Genomic DNA, 7,725 nt, shown 5'->3' on the forward strand with positions numbered 1-7,725 from the left:
AAGGACACATGGACAAAATCAAGGGGGAGGGTGGAGGTGGGGGAGGGAGGTGGGTTTGGCTGGGGTGGGGTGGAGAGATGGGGAGAAAAGGCACACAACTGTAATTGAATAACAAAAAATTTTTTTAATTTACATTTTTGATCACACATCACTAAGGGTTTACTAGAGAGAATTAAGAGATGAGATGATAGCAAATCTTGAATGGGAATTTTTTTTTCTCATCTTCTGCCCTTATGCTATAAACCAACATACCCCCACTTCCTTTCCTTCTATTTAACTGATTACAAGTTGGTCAGTTAGATACACCCAGAGACTATCTTCCTGAGGATGGTTCAGTATTTTTTAAAAACTAGGGACCTTCATAAATTTAATCTTTTTCTTGGGTTGGGCCATGTTCGGTTTTGTAATATGTACTTAAAACCTAAGTAGAAGAACAGGTGTGAGGTTTAACTCTTAAATCTGTAGAAACTGGGTGTGACCCATCAGAAGGAGGCTCCCTGAGCAAAACCACTTCTACCTGCGCCCATGTATACAAAACACGGCCTCTTCCACTCCTACCAAAAATGTCACTTTTTTGCCCTAGGTTTCCTCCAAGGTAATTTTTAAGTTTAAATGGTAAAACTATATCACTAAAAACACTCCTTGAAAACTGGAGCTTTGAAATATAAAAATTATGTAAATATAAAATACAAAAAGTTATCACATAAATAAAGCTATTGAATGCAAACTGTAGAAGTGCTTTATAACTGTACTAACAAGATACAACCTTTTGCATCTTATTTCTTTGTTAACTAAATTATTTTGTAGTGAAATGGCGTTTCCCTTCCAAGAAATGGAAGAAAATTAAACAATAATGTTTTTAAGGAAAAAATAGCATTCGCTGTGGTAATTTCCCTGGTAGGATAGAAGGATTCATTGAACCGCAGATGCCATCCCTTTCCCCAACCGCTGTCAGTTACCAGAACTTCACCAGAAGTTATTTAAGATTATTTGAACTAATTGAATCACTAGATCAAAGTCAATTTGTTTTGTTACAGAGTCACATCCCTTTTCTGCAGAAATGAACAAAAGCCAAAGCTAGTGTCCACTCATCACAAGGCAGCATCTCACCGTTCTCTAGCCCAGGCTAATTGCCACAAGGTTGAAATCGCTACAAGATTCGATTTTAAGATACATTTGTGTGGGAAAGATTTAACAATTAATGCCTGCAATTTCTGCTTGAATACAATGAGCCATCTTCATATTTTGGACTACTTACAGCTTTTTAGATTTTTTGGCATGCTCTTAATCACGCATGCCTTGATTGCCAGGTACTTGACTTTAAAAAACCTTCCAGAACCACAGTTAGAATGCCAGAAGGTGTCTGCCCTCGAGCAGTATCTTTATGCCCTCTCCTGGAGCAGACTTGTCCTGCCAGTAGGACCACTTTACAAATTTTAGTCCAAAAATGACAAGCACAGCAAAGTCCAGGTCCACCGTCAAAAATTCTAAGGCGGCTTTCTCCCTCTTTTCCTGTAACGAGATTAATATGGGCTTTAGCAGTAAGTGGAGAAAATTGCTACTGGGATAAGGGCTTGGGACACAGAACTAAAAGCTACAAAGTAAAAATAGAAACAGCCTGCAGGTCTCCTGGAGCTGGATCTTATGCTGAGAGCAATAACGAAATGGAAATTTCAGCTCTACCTGACAGAATTAACTTTTTGTTGAGTTAAAACATTTGTCAAAGAAAGGTGGGATTTCCAGGCTTGAAAACTGTCACTCATTAGTGTTTTATGAAATGGGATTTATATTGACAAAAACAGAGACCATTACTTATAAAGGGGCCAGTTCACCCGAGGACACAAATAAGAGCAGCCAGTTTACCACCCGCAAACTTCCCAGCTGTTTTATGTCAAAAATCGGAATTTGACACTACAGTCTGTTAAAAAGCATCTTAGTGAAGTTTGTCTGAGAATGCAAAGTTATTGCACTGCGTTTGTCTCTGTTTCGTACCCTGAGGATCTGAGAAGGGAGACTGCCATTTGTTAAATTATAGACTGTAAAAAGATGCGTATATAAAGTTCAATTCAACAACGAAAGGTTTTCTTGCTAACCAGTCCATAATTATGGCCACTCCTCTGTCCTCTTGGTTTGCTGGCTGCCTCATGCTGCTTCCTACCTGATCTCCATAGCTGCTTATGAAAAGAGAGCACAAACAGGACATGCTTGCTATGTTTCTGGGGTAGAGAGGAATGCAGTCAGTTTCAGCCTATCCTTAAGATTTTGGATTTTAAGATTTTATTTATTTTGTTTTTAGAGGGGAAGGGAGGGAGAAAGAGAGAGAGAGAAACATCAAAGTGTGGTTGCCTCTCCTGCACCCCCTACTGGGGACCTGGCCTGCAACCCAGGCATGTGTCCTGACTGGGAATCAAACTGGCACTGGACCTGTTATTCACAGGACAGCGCTTAATCCACCGAGCCACACCAGCTGGGGTGTTTTTTTTTAAGTACTCAGAATGCTGCTCTTACCCTTTACTGCCTTGTGATTTCTTAACATTTGGCTTCCTCTGGGATTTGTTTTCCTGAATTGGATGCTCAGCTAGCTGTTCCTTTTGTAGGTAACTATGCATCATCATCATCAATCTGCCTTCCCAGCATTGGGTTGCATGTCCCATTGTAGCACAGACATCTGAGAGACAGCCAGGGGCAGTAAGAGTTATTAACTTCAAGGATTAGAAGCACAGACATGCCCATTGTCATACTGTTTAATAGCTTGGCAGAGCCTCTGTCTTCAGCTGGTAAGTACTTTCGAGATTTCTGGGACATGTGCGCTAAGTATGCGTGTGCTCACATATGGCAAAGAGGGTAGTTAAGTATTAACAAAATCCAAGTGAAAACAGAATTTTAAAGATTCCAACTTGCACCCTTCCTTTAAAATCATCTCCCAAGTTGCTGGCAAGAGCTATTGCCAGGAAATAAAGCATTTTATTGTGTCAAGAAAAGGCAGCTGCATGAATTTACCTGAAGCATGAAGCTAAGGACACGTTTAGAGAATGCCTATCTTGGAATATTCTAGTCTATGAGATTGAGATTCTATCTTTGGTTTATAAATCACTGGAGCAAAGCGGGTCCCACGAGGCTTCTGATAGCTTCCTATACGTGCAGAGCGTTCCTGGGCAGTGTGTGGCCGTCCCTTGTCACCTCTGCCACCCACGGCATGGCGCTGCAGGCGTTATCAGACAAGTGCTGTGGACCCTGTGACGAGAAACTTGTCACAGGCCTAGGGACTCCAATAAGATATAAGGTGACGTTTTGTTCCAGGCAGGAGGTGGAGGAAGCCAATCATAGTGGCACTTTGCTGTGACAAAGCTTAGGTAGCATCTTCACTTTTCAATGTAATTGATTTTCTCTCACATTTTTCTGGTTTGCCATCAAGCTCTAACCAGAAATCTTACCTTTAAGTTCTCCCTAGTGCCTTATTTCCCCTTCCCCTTTGTCACTAATCACAAATACATACAGGACTCCCTCAAGGAGTTGGTTCTGAATACGTTATTTTAAGTGGGGGATGGAAGTGAAACCTACAGTTGCCTCACTGCCCAGTTGCTGCCAGTCACTCAGGATTTGCTTTCAGTCCCTTTACAGTTTTCCCTCCTAGCTGCTCCCCAACACTGGAGCCCAGCTGGGGTGCACCTCCTGGAATGGCTGCGCCATGTCCCACCAAGGGTGGGTGGTGCCGAAAGTCACTCAGCCATGCATTTGAACCAATTCTGCTATTATAAACACTTTGGAAATAGAGGCTAAGCATTTATAGTTGGAGGATGTCCCCTGAGTGATTCTAATGCACATTTTCTTATTTATAGCCAGGGTTTTAGTTCTACTACTTGGAACCATATTTTAGTCTGGTTTTTTACATAAACCATATTTGCAAATATTTGTACATAACAATAACATAGTTCTTGAAAAGCTGGACAGTTTTTTATGTCCAAAGGAATTCTCTCAGGAGAATTTGTGAATTAATGAAGCAGTGTGGAAGCATAATATAATGTATGTTTTAAGTGCTGGAAATAATGGCCCATGCCTTTCTATAGTTGGCTGTCCAGGTGGAACTACATCAAGTGTAATAGGTTAGTTTCCTGTTCTAGAAGTAGACTAGATGAAAAATAAGCAAACATAAAAACCCCTCAGTTACTCCACTGTTAATTGGATTTGTACTGCATGTAAGGCACATGAACCAGAAATACACCCCCAGGAAACCAAAATCTCATAGGGCCTGCTGATCCGGAATTTGCCCTGAAGTGGACTTCAGAGTAAGTGGTTTAGTGGAAGCAGAGGTACAGTGCTTGCTGTGGGACGCACAAGTGCAGCCACTTCTGATTTGAGCATTTAGGTGAGGCTTTCTGGAAGAATGTGGGAAGGAGGGTTTCAGCTGGTAGAAATGATCGAGGAAAGGGCTTACCAGGCTAAGTGAACAGCATAAGTAAAGACACTTTTTATTTATAGTGTGTGACTAATATTTATAGTATAGTTTCCTCCTTTAGATTCTCTTGGGATGTGCGGAAAGAACCAGATGTGGAGGGAGGGAGGCTTTTTCAACTCTTCGGTTCTCAGATACGATGTGGTGCTGTCTGTTCCATTGCAGTCTGATGGGGAAAATGCCTGTCAGCAAGAGTTATGGGAAATCAAAATCGGTTGCACTCACAGTATGAGAACAATGAAGTTAGCTTACATTACAGTACACTAGCTGCCAACTTATGCAGAAAAAGCCACTGAATGTAAAACCCACCCTTGTTCTTTTTAATTATGTAGCATGAATGAAAAGGATAAATTAAGAGAAACAAGCATGTAGTAAATGATGCCTAAGATTTTTTAATTTTTTTATTTGAGATCAAAATAAAGCTTTTACCTTTTGACATTTGTCGTTGGATACATGACTATAAAAATTATTTGGTCCCCAATAATTTTTCTGGTGCACATATCAATAATTGCATAGATATATGAGGTCTGCCCAGAAGGTATCCAGCCATATAATATGAAAAATAGAGACATTTATTGAAGATACAGGACACAAGAAACATTGTACACAGGACAATGATGCTTCAGTCCCCTTCAAAGTAGGCACCTTGGAACCTCACAGAGTTCTCCCAACTGCCATAAGCTGCCCCATTGTATTTTCCTGAATCTCAGTGACGGTCTGCAATCTCTTTCCTTTCAAAGGTGATTTTAGTTTTGGGAAAAGCCAGAAGTCAGGGCACCAAATCTGGGCTGTAGGGGGCTGAGTCACCTGGGTGATTTGAAGTTTTGCCAAAAAACTCTGCAGGAGACGTGATGCGTGAGCAGACATGTTGTCACGATGAAGCTGCCAATCACCAGTTGTCCATAGCCAAGGCCTTCTGACTCATCTGAAGTTTCCACAGAGGACTGTTCAAGCTTCACGCAAAATCTGACGCAGATTCATTGCTCTACTTTCTCAGTCATTTTGAATGTGACGGCCACACAGTACACATGCTCACTCAATAGCGTCTACCACCCCCACTGACCACTACAGTGAAGTCACCATTGTTCATCCATGTGCATTCCAGTCCACTCTCCTTGGTTGCCAGGTTACATCAGTGTCACACAAACTGTTCTCACTAAAGTGTCTGACTGGCCTTTCTCCAGACAGGCCTCGTATACTTATTATAGATGTTATTGCTATGTAGATACTATAGATGTGAGGTGTATAGTTGTTCATAGTATTTTCTTACAACCCGTTGTCTTTCTGTGACGTCAGTTGTTACTTAGCCTCTTTCATTTCTGATTTTATTTATTTGGGTCCTCTCTCTTTGTTTCTTGAGGAGTATGGCTAAAGGTTCATCAATCTTGTTTTATCTTTTCAAAGAACCAGGTCTTAATTTCATTGATCTTTTTAATTGTTTTTTTAGTCTCTATGTCATTTATTTTCTTCTTTTATTATTTCCTTCCTTCTGCCTACTCTGGGCTTTTCTTGTCCTTTTTCTAGTTCTTTTATCTGTAGGATTAGATTGTTCATTTCAGATTTTTCTTGCTTCTTGAGGTAGGCCTGTATTGCTATGGACTTCCCTCTTAAGACTGCCTCCACTGTATCCCACAGATTTTGGGTTGTTGTGTGTTCGTTTTCATTCGTTTCCAGATAATTTTTTATTTCTTTCTTGATCTCATTGGTAACCCATTCATTGTTTAATAACATGCCATTTAGTCTCCATGTGTTTGAATGATTTTGAGTTTTTTTCATTGTAGTTGATTTCTAGTTTTATGCCATCGTTGTCTGAGAAGATGCTTGATATGATTTCAACCTTCTTGAATTTGTTAAGAGATATTTTGTGTCCTAACATGTGGTCTATCTTTGAGAATGTAACACGTGCACTTGAGAAGAATGTATATTCTGCTGCTTTGGGATACAAAGTTCTGTATATATCAGTTAAATCCATCTGACCTCGTGTATCATTTAAGGTCACTCTTTCCTTGTTGATTTTTTATCTGGAAGATCTATCCAGTGATGTCAGTGGAGTGTTGAAATCCCCTACTACGACTGTATTTCTGTTGGTTGCTCCATTATAGTGCACCAAGACTTGTTTTAAAAATATATATTTAGATGTACCTATATTGGGTGCATACATATTTACCAGGTTTATATCCTCTTGTTGGATTGGCCCCTTTAGGGTTATGTAGTGTCCTCTTTGTCTCCTGTTATGACCTTTGTTTTGAAGTCTATTTTGCCAGATATAAGTACTGCTACCCCAGCTTTTCTTTTGTTCCATTTGCATGGAATACTATTTTCCAACCCTCCACTTTCAGCCTGTGGGAATCATTTGTTCTGAGGTGGGTCTCTTGGAGACAGCATATATATGGGTCATATTTTCTTATCAATCCAGCTACCCTGTGTCTTTTGATTGGAGCATTTAATCCATTTACATTTAAGGCTATTATTGTAGGTACTTATTTATTACCATTTTTTCCTTTAAAAAAAGATTTTATTTATTTACTTTTAGAGAGTGGGGAAGGGAAGGAGAAAGAGAGGGACAGAAACATCAATGTGTGAGAGGTACATTGGATCAGTTGCCTCTTGCATGCCCCCAGCTTGGGGACCTGGCCCACAACCAAGGCATGTGCCCTGACTGGGAATCCAACTGGTGACCTTTCAGTTTGTAGGGCAGCGCGCAATCCACTGAGCCACACCATCCAGGGCGCCATTTTTTTCTTTTTGACTATGTTCCTCTCTCTTTCTATTTCTTCTTGTCAAAGCAGTTCCTTCAACATTTCTTGCAATGCTTGCTTGGTGGTAATGAACTCCTTTAACCTTTCTTTGTCCGGGAAGCTCTTTATTTTACCTTCAGTTCTAAATGATTGTCTTGCTGGGTGGAGTAGCCTTGGTTTCAGATCCTTGCTCTTCATTTCTTTGAATACTTTATGCCAATCCTTTCTGGCCTGCAGTGCTGTTACTGAACCCAACCGGTAAGGGGGAGAGGACCCTACTGCGGGCCACCAACCAAGCAAATCTTCAAAGAGAGTTTGGTGGAAAGGAAAGGAACCTTTTATTTAACAATTATAACAAAGGTAAAAGGGGGAGAAACCAAAAATAGCTATTTAAATATTTATAATTATCATATAATTTGAAACAATGGCAAGTTCCTGCCTAAAATATCCAGGTAACAAAAGTAAAGGGAAAGAAAAAATTCAGAATATGACATCGAAAGTAGGTATTTAAATGTTTGTCATTGCAACTACTAC

This window comes from Desmodus rotundus, chromosome 13 (assembly GCF_022682495.2).
Source record: "Desmodus rotundus isolate HL8 chromosome 13, HLdesRot8A.1, whole genome shotgun sequence".
Taxonomy (NCBI): Eukaryota; Metazoa; Chordata; class Mammalia; order Chiroptera; family Phyllostomidae; genus Desmodus; species Desmodus rotundus.